This window comes from Rhincodon typus, chromosome 1, assembly GCF_021869965.1.
Source record: "Rhincodon typus isolate 14 chromosome 1, sRhiTyp1.1, whole genome shotgun sequence".
Classification (NCBI taxonomy): Eukaryota; Metazoa; Chordata; class Chondrichthyes; order Orectolobiformes; family Rhincodontidae; genus Rhincodon; species Rhincodon typus.
In genome coordinates, this window is record NC_063332.1 from 141,243,426 (window position 1) to 141,261,293 (window position 17,868).

Here is a 17,868-nt window from a genome sequence, read left to right on the forward strand (position 1 = left end):
CTCACAAGGGAGCAATACCCCGGGTAAAATGTTTGAGTACTCCTTTTCAGGTAACAAGGGTATAAATAAGGAAGGCTGCAGCGAAGGAGAGAGAAGGAGGAAGGCTACAAAGGAAGAAAGAGAGAAAGGCTGCAAGGAGGGGAAGAGAGAGAGAAGCTACATGGTGTGGGTTGGGGAAAAATTAGAAGAGGAGTTGCAAGGGAACGAGTGAGAGACAGAGGTTGCAATGACGCAGAGTGAAAAGGTTGCAAGCTAGGGAGAGAGACTGAAGTATGTAACAAGGCTGCAAGAGAAGGTGGAAGATGAGAGGAACGTTGCAAGTTTGGGGTGCAGGAAAAGGGAAGCTAGAAAAAATGATTGAACATTTTTAAACCTGTCAACAAAAAATTGCTCACTAATTAGAAACCAGGAAATGACTGAGATAATGAATTCTTTGCATATTAATGTGGAATCTCTAGCTTGAGGCTGTGTATGTTCAGAGCTACTATACCTGTGGCAAATGTAGTGGATGCTATTTGTAATAACACTGTGTGAATTGTTAAAATCTGAGAATGAGATCTGAGATGCAGTAAATAAAAGGGTAGTAACTGCCTGACCTAAATATTCTAGCTTTCTGCTATGCAATTCAAACACATTAGCTTTGACCTCATTAGTCTGTGACAACTATGTTTTTGGCCATGATTTCTACGTGTAGAAGTATGTCAGCTGTTTTGAAAAACTTTCGTGACCATCTTACATCTGATGATTTGGGCCAATTTAAATATTGAGGAGTCTAAGAAATTAGTGGTTTTGTTGTTGTGTGTTGTGACTTTAAGGTTAATGGAGAATTAATCATTATTGAGAATACAGATGCATTCCTCAAATTCTTTTGTGTTAGACTGAATAATTCAAACGTCAATACCAGTACAGAGGGTAATGTTATAATATAGTTACATTTCAGGATAAATTGGTTAGTGAGAATGAAAAAGTAGCTATCATTAAGTAAAAAGTAGCCTACAAGAAAATCTTAAGAACCACCCTCAGGGCAATTATGTTCCACTCATTTGCAATTTAAAAGAATGTGAGGAGCGTGTGTTGAAAGTGTGGTTGGGGAGGTTGATAAGTAAAGGATCGTGGAAATAGGAAGCACCAGAGCACATGGGTTCTCTCCCTGTCTCTGTCCACAGGAAGCATAAATATATTATACTACCCACATTTCAATTATTGGATGCAGGTTTATTGTTGCACCACCAGCCATAAAGACTTGTTATCAGGCACAGTTTCAATGTTTCCATGCGTATATCAGAAATTTCAATTATTGGGAAAATAAATGGCAATGGATTTTTTTCCCAGAAAGTCTTTTATGATTTGGTTTTGTCACCTTCATCCTTTACATAATTGACTGAGTATTCGGATTCTGTTGTTTTCATTGGTTCTTAGTTGTTGCTTGTCAGCAGCATTTGTTTCCAATTGTTTTCTTAGCTTTTTGACTCTGTTCTAATACAATGACATTTTGGTTTCAGCCAACTAACAATATGTAACTGTGAAAGTGTGATGTTGTAAGATGTATGTGTGAAAATATCACATGGTAGCTATAAATCTAGCCAGCATTTCTTGAGTATTCTAGTTGCTGATTCTAGTATGAAAGCATAATGTTGGTGATTCTCTTTTTTCTGTTGCATCCTGACCCCTGTTCATCTGGTTAATTGTCTGTACCTCTAAACTGCCTCTCTGTTTCCCTCTTCAGCTATTCCCATTTGCTAAAGTATGAGTTCACCTGTTTCACATTTTCTAGTTTGTCTTCTTCACGCTGTGTTCATGTGTGCTTACCTGCCCACCTTCCTTCGCCCATTTCTCTTTGTACATCTCTCTGGCCATGCATTATAACTGGTGGGATATCCATGGAAACCCTGGGAAATGTATCAACTCCCCAGTTTCTATGGACTTTTCATGGCACATACTGTGGAGAATTTGGAGAGTTCTCAGGTGAAACAAATCCTAAAAGTCTGTTTGCAAACATAAAGCTGGAAACAGACCTTTATTAAAATATATATATATGTATATATATCAGGCTTTGTACTTTAATTGAACACTATATTTAATTTTTCATGGAATGAGGACATTGGTAAAAAGACCAGCTTTTCTTGTCCATCCATAATTGCTCTTGAGTAAGTAATGCCCCTTCTTGAACTGCTACAGTCTATCTGGTGTAGTTACATATACAGTGCTGCTGGGAAGAAAGTTCCAAGATTGTGACCAAGTAACTATGAAGGAACAGTGGTACAGTTCCAAATCATGATAGTGAGTGGCTTAGCAGGTAAATTTGGAGGTAGTAGTGCTCCTATGTATCTGCTGCCCTTGTCCTTCTGACAAGTAAAGTTGCATGTTTGGAAGATACAGTTAGAGGAGCTTAGAATTGTTGCATCTTGTTTTAATACATATTGTTACCATTGTATGTCAGTGGTGGAAGAATTGAATGCTGAACATGGGAGATAGGTGTCAATGAAGGGGGCTGTTTGATCATAAATGGTTTTGTGTTTCTTGTATGTTGTTGGAACCACATTCATCAGATAAATGAAGAGTTTTCCATCATGCTCCTGACTTGTGCCTTATAGATTATGGACAAATTTTAAGGAGTTAGGAAGTGAGTTACTCATCTCAGAATTCCCGTGTAGTCACAATTCAATTTCTGGTCAATAATTTTTTTTTAAATTCACTCATGGAATATGGGCATTACTGGCTGGACCAGCATTTATTGCCCAGAGTGCAGTTAAGAGTCAACCACGTTGCTGTGGGTTTGGAGTCACATGTAGATCAGAGAAGGTAAGGATGAGAGATTTCTGCCCCAAAGGGACATTAGTGAACCAGATGTTTTTTTTCCTGACAATCAGCAATGTTTTCATGGTCATCATTTAGCTCTTATTTCCAGATTATTGTTGAATTCAAATTCTAGCACCTGCCACTGTGAGATTTGAACCCAGGTCGCCAGATTACCCGGGATTCTGGATTAATAGTCTAGTGATAATACTACTAGGTAATCCCTGGGATCTTGAGTGCTTTTGGTGATGTAATCATTTCCTGGTAGGAAGCTAGGGAGTCATGATCTCATTGATTGGCAGTACAGAATCAATAGGTTGAATGGACTACTTCAGCTCCTACATCTTATGGTCTAATATCTAAATAAATGGCTGACACCAGCACTACTGAATCTTGTTTTCTGAAAGTTGGAAAGATGGACAAAAGTGAGAAGTCCAAAGCCTCACATGGCGATACAAAATATTACTTCTAATTACAACTGGCATAACATTGTTAAGACAGCAAAGAAGACAATGGATAATCTGAAGATAGTAGGAACTGCAGATGCTGGAGAATCTGAGATAGCAAGGTGTAGAGCTGGATGAACACAGCAGGCCAAGCAGCACCAGAGGAGCAGGAAGGCTGACGTTTCGGGCCTAGACCCTTCTTCAGAAAGAATTCTGAAGATGGATCTAGGCCTGAAACGTCAGCCTTCCTGCTCCTCTGATGCTGCTTGGCCTGCTGTGTTCATCCAGCTCTACACCTTGCTATCAATGGATAATCTGAAGTTGGAAGCCCAAAGCTCATCATGGTGGCAGCAAACGTACTGACTGTAAAACTGAGAAGTGTTAAATGAAGCAGGTAGATGGCTAGACGCAGTGGCTGTCATGATTGACAAAAAATGAGAAATCAGACATGAGGAGAGAAAATCCACGTTAGCTAAAAGCCTCAAATCCAACCTGACCTCAGGGAAATAAGATAAGCAGAAACGTTGTTTCCTGTTGTAGGAACCAGCATTAAGCTGAAAAGATTACTTATAATCTAAAATTTTAACTTAAGCAAATCTTACACCCACTAAAAGCTGCCTTGTTAATTAAAAAAAAAAACCTCAGTAAAAACCAGAGATAGCAGGAACTGCAGATGCTGGAGTCAGAGACAACGCAGTGTGGAGCTGGAAGAACACAGCAGGCCAGGCAGCATCTCTGACTTCAGGATCTGCAGTTCTCGCTGTCTCTGAGTAATTTATAACCCCACTGCAAAGCCTCTTCAAAGCATGCCCACCTTGAAGATGTTGTCTTCCTTCTCCAGAAAGACCTCAGTGGATCTCTCTCCCACTGCTCCTCTGATGCTGTCTGGCATGCTGTGTTCCTCCAGCTCCACACTGTGTTGTCTCAGTAAAAACCAGTAGTGTGACTAAGCATCAGCTTAATAAAAGAGCTATTGTTGAAATTTTGAGGTGAAACATTGCCACATAGTGTTACATACAGAATTGAGAGTTTTCTGTTTTTGTGACTCAGACGTGACACAGCGACAGACTCAGGAGAAGAACCACGGTGCAGAAAAGATATTTAACAAGCAGGATAATGTGATAGATGCAAGGAACCTCATGCATTGTTGGTAGTTCTTGTCACTTAGCACACTGAGTGTTGTTTTGAGGTGAAGTGGGCAGTTAGTCAATCAGAAAGCAAAGGGATAATTCTGTGTTCATTTTAAAGTAATATGTCCTATTTTTATTTTATACAATGCATTTGACTTTTTAATTTAATATCTGAAAATTAGAGTGGATTAGACTGCGGGATTTACTCTGCAATGCAGGCTGACAACAAGAAACGTACTAAATTGAGAGCTAAAAGAAGAGGTAGAGAGGTATACAATGTAACATGGAGACAATAAGGACTACAGATGCTGGAAGCTAGAGTCTATAGGTGTGAAGATGGAAAAACACAGTAGGTCAGACAGCATCTGAGGTCCTAAGAAGCTGTCTGACCTGCTGTGCTTTTCCAGCCTCACATCTATGTACAATGTAACATGTTTTGTCAACAATTTTTAAGTTACTTGAAGAAACCTGGTAAAAGTCTTTTTGGTTCTAGCTGACAGTGATACAGAGAAAGATCAGTTTGATGATTAAATAAGACACTTGCACTTTTGGTATGGTTTTTGAAGTCGTGGGGTTTGATTGTCATTGCACTCCTCCCATCAGAGTCAGAATAAATGTAAATTTAAGAAAGATTCTTCCATACAGTACTTTGACCAGAATCATGTGGAGTATTTTTAAGACCAACACATCTTGCAGCTTCACCTATTCTTTCCTCTTAAGACACCTCTCCACATCCCATTTGAACTGCCACCGCTGGCACTCATTCTCATCTCATTGAAGTCATGTACCCATCTGTCTCAGTTACCAATCTCTAAAGTTATTATAGAGTAGTACAGCATGGAAACAGGCTGTTAGGCCCAAACTGGTCCATGCTGACCATGGTGCCCACTCAGCTATTTCCAATTGCCTGCATTTTGTCCATATCTCTCTAAACCCTAACCATCCATGTACCTATCCAATGATTTTTTTCTGAAATGTTGCTATTGTACTTGCCTTATTTAAGAAATATTTGGATAGGTACATGGATGGGAAGGGTTCAGAGGGATATGGACCAAATACGGGCAATTGGAACTAGCTGAGTGGGCACCATGGTCGCATGGACCAGTTTGGGCTGAAGGGCCTATTTCCATGCCCTATTATTCTATAATAACTTTTGAGGTCGGTAGGTGAGACAGATGGGTATTATTATTCCATCACTGCAATTAATTCCATTTTGAAATTGTAATCACCCTGACTGCTGTCATGGTGACCATGAAACTATTATTGAATGGCTTAAAGCCCAGCTGATTCATTAATGTCCTTTAGGAAAGGAGATCTGCAATCTATACCTGAGATAACAGTGTGGAGCTGGAGAAACAGCATTTTCTGAAGAAGGGTCCTGACCTGAAGCGTCAGCTTTCCTGCTCCTCTGATGCTGCCTGGCCTGCTGTGTTCCTCCAGTTCCACACTGTGTTATCTCAGACTCCAGCATCGGAAGTTCTTACTGTCTCTGCCATCTATACCTGGTCTGGCCTACATGTGACTCCCACTCCTTGGTAGTCTGTTGAATATACCTAGCAATGTAATGCACCTATTTTGCTTCTTAGCCTAAACAAATGGACTTCATCCTCCGCGACATCCTCTGTGATCAACAATGTAACGTTCTGAATCATTCGTGAAACCTGACTAAAATAACTCATCAGAAACCAATTTCCCATCACCAAGTCATCTTTTATTTACATATAAACAGTCCTTGACTGTGGACTATATGAAATCAGGCACTAGAGTATCTCAGTATCTCTGATACTCAACCTTTTTATGTCAGCCAGGTCTCCCTGATTGGACCAGATTAACAGACCCAATCAGGGAACTCATATTCTATGCTGTCCAACAGGCTGACCTTATTACAATCACTACACTGACTTTCCTTCTTCATCTTTCAAGTACACTTGCAATGAAATATTTAGCACCCAACCCGCAATTCTTTGATACAGAATCAGAAAAGTTCATGTATGTGTAGGTAAAAGGGTTGGAAAAAGTGCAGAGGTAAGAGGGGCAAGACCATACAAACATATATACAAGGTCTCTGATTAGGTTGTTCGGCCTCTCAAGCCAGCACTGCTATTTAATTTATCACCATTAAACATTAATTTATAAATTCTTTGCCTCCTATATCCTCTTCATAGTTTACTTTCTTGCCCAACTTTGTGTCATCAGAAAATGTGACAACTGTATCTTCCATCCCTTCATCCAGGTCATTTATATAAATTGTAAACAGTTGAAGTCCCAACATTGTTCCTGGTAGCATATCACTTGCTTTATCTTACCAAATTGAAAAAGACCTATACCTACCTTAACTTCCTGTCAGTCAGCCAATCTTCTATCCATTACAAGTTGCAACCCCCACACCATTTTGTTTTCCCCAATAACGTTTCTGTAATACTTCATCAAATGCCTTCTTGATATCTAAGTACAGTACATACACCAGTTCCACGGCACGCTGCTTGTTCAAATAATTCAGATAGATTGGTTGTTAGATGCTAACTCTGCCTGATTATCTTCATTGCCTAATCATCTTATTCAGATGCCTACTGCAATTTCTTTAATAAAGGCTTCTAACATTTTTGCAATGACTGGTGGTAATCTAATTCATCTGCAGTTTCCTGCCTTCTGTCTCCCTCCCTTTTTGAACAAAGGAGTTTTAGAAAATTTTAAAAAAGTATCAACTATCTCACAAGTCACTTCTTTTAAGATCCTACAATGGAATCCAACAGGAACCGGGGACTTTATGGACCACAGCTCCAAAAATTAGAATCATAGAGTCCCTGCAGTGTGGAAGCAGCCCATTTGGCCCATCGAGTCCACACTGACCCTCCGAAGAGCTTCCCACCCAGACCCACCCCCATACCCTATCCCTGTAACCCTGCATTTCCCATAGCTAACCCACCGAACCTGAAATTATGGGCAATTTAGCATGGCCAATCCACTTGACCTGCACATCTTTGGACTGTGGGAGGAAACCAGAGCACCCAGCAGAAACCCACACAGACAAAGAGAGAATGTGCAAAATTCGCACAGACAGTCACACAAGGGCGGAATCGAACCTGGGAGCCTGGTGCTGTAAAGCAGCAGTGCTACCATGCCATCTATAATCATGGTGAAAATGTAGGAGGAAGTTCACTTCCAGTCAGATTACAAATGTGACATTATGAACTGTCTGGTCCAACCTCAAGAATTTGCCAGTGATGGAGTCATGTTGGCACAACAAATTTCGTTGTAGGGAGAAAAGGCAACAGCTTCAATTCTTCCAATGCTAAGTTGCAAAAAAATTCTGCTCATTCAGTACCGTATGTTGGATGTGGAGCCTGACAACTTGGAAACAGTGGAGTGATGGACGGCTGATGGTGAGGTAGAGCTGGGTGTCTCAGCATGCATGTAGAAACATGCTTTCAGATAATGTTGCAGAGAGCCAGCATGAAGATCAAAAATTAGAAGTGGCCAAGAATTGATTCTGGGGAAATGCCAGAGGTAACTATGCAAAAGCCCACTATCCTGCTTTTTTACCCTCATAGACCAACCTACTCATTGTTCATGAAAAATTTCAAAATTTAAAATGCTTACAGCATCTAAGCATCAAAAAGCATCCTTCAATTCTACAGAAAGAGCAAGAAACTGAGTTTTCTGTTAAAAAGCACCAATTTCATGATAAGGCTACAAATTATTCACTACATAAAACAAAATAATGGTTGAACCAAAATGTGCCCATATCCCCAAATCAGACTCATTCCCATTTCCCAAAAAAGGGTTGATATTTTGCTCCATGAAAATGATTAGAAGAAAGGTAAGAAAAAGAGGTAAGTGTAAAACATGGTCTTACATTTGAATATCCACTGACACACATAATTTGCTCTAGGAATGCAGAGATAGATGCAAAAATACCACTTCCTCCCCAAAACATACTTTAGTTTAAAGCTTCCCTAACAGCACTAGTAGATTCATCCTCCACCCCAATCTCCCCAAGCCAGATACAACACGTCTTACTTGTGGTGATCTCACCTTCCCTCCCTCCCTCCTGCACCATTTCTCCAGACATGTATTTGTCTGGTTTATCCTGTTATTTCTATTCTCACTTGCACATGGCACTATTAATAATACTGAGAATACTATCTTTGAGGTACGCTTTTTAAGGCAACATACCATTCTTGTGATAACAAGGTGTAGAGCTGGATGAACACAGCAGGCCAGGCAACATCAGAGGAACAGGAAAGCTGACGATTCAGTTCTGGACACTTCTTCAGAAATGGGGGAGAAGAAGGGGACTCTGAAATAAATAGAGGGATGGGGAGGTGATGATAGAAGGTGAATAGAGGAGCAGATAGGTGGAGAGAAGACAGACAGGTCAAGGAGGCGGGGATGGAGCCAGTAAAGGTGAGTGTAGGTGGGGAGTTGGGTTGGGGGTTGGTCAGTGAGGAGGGGGGGGTGGGTATGAGGGAGGGAAGATGGATAGGTCAAGGAGGTAGGGATGAGGCTAATAGGTAGAAAGTGGGGGTGGGGGTGGGGGTTGGTCAGTGAGGTGAGAGGAGTGGATAGGTTGGAGAAAAGACGGACAGGTCAAGGAGGCAGGGGTGGCCTAGGGATGAGGTCAGGGGCGGGGAGATTTTGAAGCTTGTAAAGTCCACATTGAGATCATTGGGCTGCAGGGTTCCCAGGCGGAATATGAGGTGCTGTTCCTGCAACCTTCGGGTGGCATTGTTGTGGCACTGGAGGAAGCCCAGGATGGACATGTCGTCCAAGGAGTGGGAGGGGGAGTTGAAGTGGTTCACGACTGGAAGGTGTTGTCGTTTGTCACAAACCAAGCATAGGTGCTCCACAAAGCAGTCTTCAAGCCTCCACTTGGTTTCCCCAATGTACAGGAGGCCACATCAGGAACAGCGGATACAATATAGCACATTAGAGGATGTGCAAGTGAAAATCTGTTTAATGTGGAAGGTTTTCTTGGGGCCTGGGATGGAGGTGAGGGGCATGGTGTAGGGGCAGGTGTAGCACCTCCTGCAGTTGCAGGGAAAAGTACCAGGGGTGGTGGGGCTAGTGGGAAGTGTGGAGTGGACGATGGAGTCGCGGAGAGATGGGTCCCTCTGGAAGACAGATAAGGGTGGGGAGGGAAATATATCCTTGGTAGTGGGGTCAGATTGCAGATGGCGGAAGTGGAGGAGAATGATGCGTTGAATCCAGAGGTTGATGGGGTGATACGTGAGGACAAGGGGAATTCTGTCTTTGTTGTTATTGCGGGCAGTGGGTGTGAGGGCTGAGGTGCGGGAAAGGCGAGAGATGCGGTCGAGGGCATTTTCGACAACTGTGGAGGGGAAATTGCTGTCCTTGAAAAACAAGGACATCTGGGATGTCCGGGAGTGGAACACCTCATCTTGGGAGCAGATGCGGTGGAGGCGAAGGAATTGGGAATAGGGGATGGCATTCTTGCAGGAAGGTGGGTGAGAGGAGGTGTATTCTGGGTAGCTGTGGGAGTCCCCACTGTCTGTTCCGCTTACAATTAAATCCCCTATCACTATGGCCTTGTTCGCACTTCTTCCTCCCATCTTCTGCACCAGAGCCACACATGGTATCATGGACATGGCTTGTCTTTGCTATCCTTTGAGAAATTGCAACCCCCCCCCAAACATATCCAAAACAATACATCTGTTAGAGAGAGGGATTGGCACAGGGGATTCCAGCTGGTGGTCTTTATGCCTAATAAATCCACCCTGGCTCCGAATGGTTGGGGAGGACATTAAATTCCACCCATTATTTCTGCTGTTCTGTGCATTCAATACAAGCAATAAAAATTGTTGATAAAATGAAGATAGCAAATGTTTAAGTATTCCACATTACAATGAAATCCTGCTTGCAGCCAATGCAAATCAATTTGCAGGAATTGCTGCCGTGGTGTTGCAATGGCAACCTAGAAGCTAATGACAGCATAAAACGACTACCAGTGACACATGTTCAATTTTCATCATCCACAGAGCAAATACAATTTCTGTACATTGCAATATTTTTAGCTTGATTTATTTTCCCAGTGTTACAATCATGTCTTTGTAATAACTGTGCCTATGCAAAGCAGTTTTGTCCTCTTTTGTATTGTGAACGGGATGGTCAAAAATAATTGGGCAATTAAAGTGTTTAAAAAGCATAAGGAGCCACTTTGACTCTTCACATATCCTGGTTATGCAATGTGACAAGGCTATATAGCTCCATTAAATAGTGTTTTTTTTTTGCACACAATCCTCACTTAGGTAAAAAAAATCCAAAATTGTGCCCACCACTCAGAGGAAAGTGATTGATAGGATTCAAATGCTGAAACAGAGCAACTCTTGTAAAATAGTGAATGCTATTATGCATGTTTTCATATCTTAACCCTTTATAAGCATGCCATCTGTATTTCTGCAACATTGGATAAAATATATCGACAAGTTTGTTTGTGGAATACCAGGATGAGCCATTTAAGAATGCAATTCCCCAAAGCTATGCAACAATCTGAACGTATTGTTTCCCAGTGTGATTTTCTATTTATGCCACTGAACATTAAATATATATATTCTTAACTTGGTTTGTTTTGTTCCAGGGAATGAATCCATGCATGCACACTACTTACTTGTTTCCATTCAGAATCCAATTTTCCACCTTATTGTTTTTCCCAAACTCTCCCTGCAGTTCACATTTCAATTTTGCTGAATTGTCCATTTTCTTAAACTTCTTTCAGGGAGGATAGGCATTGTTAGCTAGACCAGCACTTGGTGCTCACCCCTAATTGTCCTTCACATGGTGGTGTGAGCCGCTTTTTTGAACCACTGCAGTCCATTTGGTGTAGGTTGTTCCACAGTGCTCACAGAATCACAGAAATGGTACAACACAGCAGAAGGGCATTCAGCCCATCGTGCTGAACCAGTTCTATCATGAAGAATCTTGTCAAATGCCTTACTGAAGTCCATGTAGATCACATCCACCACTCTGCCTTCATCAATCCTCTTCATTATTTCTTCAAGAAACTCAATCAAGTTAGTGAGACACAATTTGCCATGCACAAAGCCATGTTGACTATCCCTAATCAGTCCTTGCCTTTCCAAATATATGTAACTCATGTCCCTCAGGATCCCCTTTAACAATCTGCCTACCAATGATGTCAGGCTCACCAGTCTAGAGTTGCCTGGCTTTTCCTTACCACCTTTCGTAAATAGTGGCACCACGTTAGACAATGTCCAGTTTTCCAGCACCTCGCCAGTGGCTATCGATAATACAAATATCTCAGCAAGGGGCCCAGCAATCACTTCCCTAGCTTCCTACAGAGTTCTAGTGTACACCTGATCAGGTCCAGGGGATTTATCCACCTTTAAGCATTCTAAGACATCCAGAACCTCCTCTTGTGTAATATGGACATTTTTCAAGATGTCATTATGTATTTCCCCAAGTTCTCGGTCTTTCATATCCTTCTCCGCAGTAAACACTGATACAAAATATTTGTTTAGGATCTCCTCCATCTCCTGCGGTTCCACACATAGGGATCTTGCTGATCTTTAAGAAGCCCTATTCTCTCCCTTGGTTCTCTTTTGTCCATAATGTATTTGTTAAATCCCTTTGAATTCTCCCTAACTTCTTGTATTCTGCCCTTTGCGATAAAGGCCAACATTTTATTTGCCATTTTAAAGGTATTTTGTGGCTGTCCAATATTATTTAATAATTTCTAAAGTTGAACCCATAAATCTTTTTGCCTCTCCACAATTTCAATCTTCTCACCAATTGGAAAATATTCAGATCTATTTTTCATATCTTTCAACACAAATTTCACACTTCCGAAACTCAACTCAAAATGTTAGCATTAGTCATTCATTTAATCAATTAATGTTGTAATTTTTTTCTATCATAAAATTTATATTGAGATTAAAGTATCTTACCTCTTACAAAATGATATCAGATATCTTATTGTTATTGTTGTCAGGAAGAGGTGAAGTCAGTACACAGCAAATACCCTCCTAAACTAAAAATCCCAAGTTAGTCTGACATAATTACCAAATGTTCAACTGATCTCTGCACATATGAATCATATTGATGCCTTTTTGAGGTTGTGCAGTTATTTTTTCTCTGTCCAGCATTTTCCCTATGATTTTTTTTTTAATCTGGTGTGTCAGAAAAGTCTGTAAGCCTCTGCCCACCCTAACTTCTTGTATTTTATTATGAGCATTTTGTAGATATTTCTGAATATGTTTTATCATTATTGCGGTGAAAGGACACAAAATCCACGCTGAAAATTCTTACTTTTCAACTTTGCAAATTACTTTGGGAAAACATGGCTCATTCGGAGCAGATAGAATTTTCCACAGAACACCTGCAACAAGAAGCAGTCTTCAAATTTTCATGATTCCTGTTTCCTGCCTACACTGGAATGTACAGAAAATTCTAGCCTTAAATAAATGCATTCTAGCCACAGGTCTCTACAAATATGAATCTAAAGAATAAGAAATATACCAATGAACTGGCATTCACTATTTCAAATGCAGTGATTCTATCTAAGCCTTTACAAAGCAATTTTTAGCAAACACAAAAAACTGGAGGTTTTTATTCGTAAGCTGCAATTTGCTGGGAGTTTTGGTGGTTTGGGTGAAGATAACATGTGCTGTGCCAATGCTTGTTACCATGGTGGCTGTAGGTCTAATCAGTTTCCAACTTGAAAGACGCGCAATGGGGAAGTATCAAGCAGAGCTGTGTATGCCAAGGCAGAGGAAGGGAAATCAGATCAGCTTTGATACTGAATTGTATCTCCTAGCAACCATCTAAGGGGAACATTGATGTTGAATCTGGATGCAGGTTATCCACTCAACCTGTCAGCAGCTAAGGCATGAATCCAAGTGAATAAATAAGTCACATTATTTTTAAAAAATTCTAATCTAAAAAATTGCTTTCAGGTCATCATCAGAAAAACAAAATTGGCATTTCAGGTTCCTGAATTAAAGACGAACTGGATGAATTTTCTTAGCTTTTTACTCCATCTGCATCTACAGGGGAACTATGATATAATATGAATGTCGGTGTTCAAGAAGTGCAAAAAATAGCTGAAGTGCAGATAGATGTTTCCATACAAGAGAAAACAGTAACAACAGAGACTGGTCAAAAATATTAAAATATGTTTTAAATATATATTAAAATTATGTTTTCAAGAATTATCCCCAAAAGTAATCGCAAGTTAAAGAACTTGTGATACATTTAGTCTCAACTCTTCTTTAAAAAGATCAGTCACTTTCTTTGTAGTTGCCCCGTTTCAGTTTCTTGCAATCTGCACTAGTCCTCTAAGTTTAGTAATTTGAATTATATCTGTCATGTCATGAGACATACAACCAAATCAGACAAGTGGAAAACATAATCACAGCTTCTACTGTTGTTGGTACTTGTTGGGGCTGTTTTAGGCTCCTCCTTCTCACTGCACAATGCTTGGTGGAGTATCTTTTAATCTGTGAGGGTCGTGGGAGTGGCAGTGCCTTCAGCTTCTTATCCCATTTTCCCAGCCAGTTCTGGAAATTGAGTTGCCCATCGAACTGGTGCTGGAGTCTGGTCGCAGTTCCCTCCACTTCTTTACGAACATACAAATGAATGAGTTAGGGGGAGGAGTAAGTTGTGTGGCCCCTCTCAAGTCTGTTCTGCCATTTAGTAAGATCATAGCTGATCTGATTACTCAACATTCCCATTTTGGCTAATCTCTCTATCCAGCAGTTTCCACGTCCAGATTTAGCACTTCCAGGCTATCAATGACTGGCATGTTGTGTTGGCAATGATTATCTTAATCTAAAGTGGTAAGGTCCATAATTGAGCTGAGGAGTCTACAAGTGTTAGATTTGAAGGAGAGTTGGAGGGTCACTTATGCAACAGTTTTTGGAATGATCCGCATGAAACCTTCACGAACACTTTGGAGGATAGTGGAAACACCAAAGGTGCAATCAAAGTTAATTCAGAGAGCTGTGCTACATCTTGGGTGTTGTCTCTGAAGGATAACTAAATGCACCCTCAAAATGTAAAAGAACACTTAGAAAGAGGTAACAAGGAGAACCAAGATTTAAAATTAAGTAATTATATTGTTAAAAGTATTCATTCTTGAGTATTGCTGAAAAATGTATTTTTGTCAGAACTTTTCGTCTTGTACGCATCAGACAAGTTGCAAAAAATACCAGTTTATTGGGAAAGCAACATTTACATTGCATGAGAGGAGACTATTAATTTCAGTCTTGGTTTTCAAAGACTAGTGAATCTTATCAAACAGCATATCTCTTCAAATGATTTCAACAGGCAAGGTGCTGACATTAGCCAATCAGCAAAACTCACGACTCAGCATCCAACACAAAACGTGATTCCATAATTTAACAACATTTGCTAATTAATCCCAAATGTGCAGAGAATTACTCTGACAAATAAGTTAGAATTATCAGATGGATTCGTAGATAATTATATAGATACAACTATTATCTGGCTCATTTCCCAGGGCAATGCCTTTACCAATCAAAGTCAACCCATCTTGTTTAAAATTTAAAGAAATCTTGGCTGGTAACACCTCACTGGGATAGCACTCTGGAAATCAAACTCCACTATTCCCAATATCATCACAATACTTCAAGATTTTTTTTAAAACAAGATATAGGGGAGGCAATGGTCTAGTCATATAATTGCTGGACTGTTAATCCAGAGACCCAAGTGATGTTCCGGATCTTGGGTTTGAATCCCACCACAGCAGGTGATGGAATTTGAATTTGATAAGTATCTGGAATTAAGTGTCAAATGATGACCGTGAATCCATTGTCGATAGTTGGAAAAACCCATCTGGCTCACTAATGTCCTTTAAGGAAGGAAATGCCATCCCTACCTGGTCTGGCCTCCTTGTGACATGGTTGACTCATAATTTGGTTGACTCATAACTGCCCTCTGGGTAATTAGGGATGGGCAATAAATGCTGGCCTAGCCAGTGATGCCCTCATCCCGTGAATGAATAAAGAAGACAAATTCCCAATTTACCTGACCTTCAGACCCATACTGACAGCCAGCATGCACCAAGTTAGTATACTTAACAAGTATTAGAATTAAGTTCAACAAAATAGGCTATGGTTATAGGTAAACAATAAGAAGTCATTGGCATGTAACTGCATGGGTCAAAGCTAGAAAACTGTAGTTAAAACCCTCTTGAGCGCACGCGCGCGCACACACACACAGAAAAACATGGGTGTTAAAGATGGAGGGAAAATGTGATCTTTGTTCATAGGATCTGCAGAGATGCGTTTTGTGTTGATTGGAATGTTGCTCCTCGGTCTTACTTTTCTGAATGCTTTCACTGGTTAGCAGGAGGAACAAGATGACTGGTCCACAATTATAAAGAAGTATCTGACTCATTAAAGTCACACCTTTAAGTGATTGCTGAAGGAAGAGCTCCTGAGTTGATGGAGGTTGAATGGCTTCTCCCTATTTTGGTAAAAGCCCCAAGCTATTTGGAGAACCAATTACATAGTTGTTGGCAGATCTTTGTTGTCAATAACTGGTCACTAGTTCACAGACTCATCAGCTCCTTGTTGCCAGATGAATCTCCACTTGCACACAGCCCTCAGTTCCAATTTACCTGCAAACTACACTTCAACAATTGCTTGAATAAACAAACGTAAATGGTGCTTACAATAAATTTCAGGTTATTTGCTTTTAAAGATTGCAGTAATCCTTCAGCAATCCTTGATTTTTTTTAAACAGTTCTTTTCCCATTTCAGTCTACAATCAAAACTACAGAAAAATAAAAATGCGCAGCCAGTAAGACTGTCAGTCATCATTAACTGGTGCATTTGCAATGGCATAGCTTCTATCAATCAGAGTTCACATGCCAATGAATTAACATTCTTCTCTCGTACAATTTAAATGTTATTCTCCATTTACTTTGATATTTCTCGTAAATTGTTCAGATAATTACAAGACAAAGAGCTCAAAGTAAATGTGTCTTGTTTCAAGAATACTCAAGTTCTGTACTAGCAAATGACTGTCTGACAGGAAAATCTAAATTCATCATTTTGTCATAACATAAGATGCAATGATATCACCAGGGCACATTCTGCAATATGAATGAGAGATCTGAGCAAGTTTGGGATGAGGATTGGTATAGTTTGTGTCCTCCTATCAAACAAAACCTGTCAGGAAAGTTCCAGAAAATCAATAGCATTTTTTTCAGATTCACCTGTGGGACAGGAGGGGGAAAAGTGCTTTTCCAGTTCTCATTAAAGTAGCCTTGAGTCTCTCTTGAACTGTGCTAGTCTCCTTTCTCCAATTGTGGCAACTCCACTCTTACCACTGTCCCCATCTTCATTGTTCCCAATTGCTAGCATCCCCTTTACAAATGTTGCACACCATTTTGACATTCCTTCTCTTCCCCCTTATCCTCAACACCCACTTCTGAGCCTGGGACCAATGCTCCCTTCTGAGTCCCATACATTATCTTTGGATGCAGCCTCCTGCAACTTGCATTCCCTTTAGCAATCAGGCTGTCTACTTGTTTACCTGACAGGTAGGAGGCGGCTCAACAGTACGCCAATGGAGTTGTGCCATATAGATTAACAAGATTTATATCCCTGGTTTGCATGGCTCTTTACCTGACTTTTGTGTAGTGATTGGAATCAGGTTGACCTCATTGACTACAAAGTCATTGATTGAGGTTATTAACCTGGGCCAATCAGGAAAGCCCTGGCTGACTTATATAACCAGGAGAATAAGCACTTTTACAGTATGGAAGTAGTGTTGGGCTGTTGTTTTAAAAAAATATATAAACTGCAGATTAGGATCTCCTCAGTTGAGAACTGACTCCAAGCTGGCTGGCCATAGCCAGTGTACTGTCCACTATTAAATAAAGGGTGGTTTGGTTACAGAACACCAGCCTCTGTGCAGTTATTTCATTGGCGACAAGAGAAAACAGGATGTGCCTGAAGAATGTTTGCTTGCAACTGTCATTTTGGAGTTGGGGTAAACATTTTTGACCAAACAAAAAGAAAAAAATGTATAACCATGAGACAAGAATTTTCTCAGTTCAGGCAACTGACTCTGACCTGTCTGGCCACAGCCAGTGTACTGTGAACAGGGAACTAAAAGGTGACTTAGTGACGGAATATTGGCCTCTATGCAATTATTACAGTGGTGAGGAAAGCAAACAGGACGTGCCTGAAGAACATTCACTTGCTACAGTCATCTTGGAGTTGGGGTAAGTATTTCTGGCATCATGCCTTTATTTGGGAAGTTTGACTTATTAGATATTGCTGTCAAAAACTGGGCCCAGCATGTGAAAAAAAATGCAATTTTTTTTCGGTGCAAATGACATTGGGGCAGATGAAAAGCAGTGACTAATCCTTCTGACTGCTTGCAGACCTGCAGCATTCTTGGTTATTAGGGACTTAACTGTCCCAGAGGCACCAGACACTTAAACCTTCGAGTTAATTGTGTCAGAGATAGTAGGAACTGCAGAT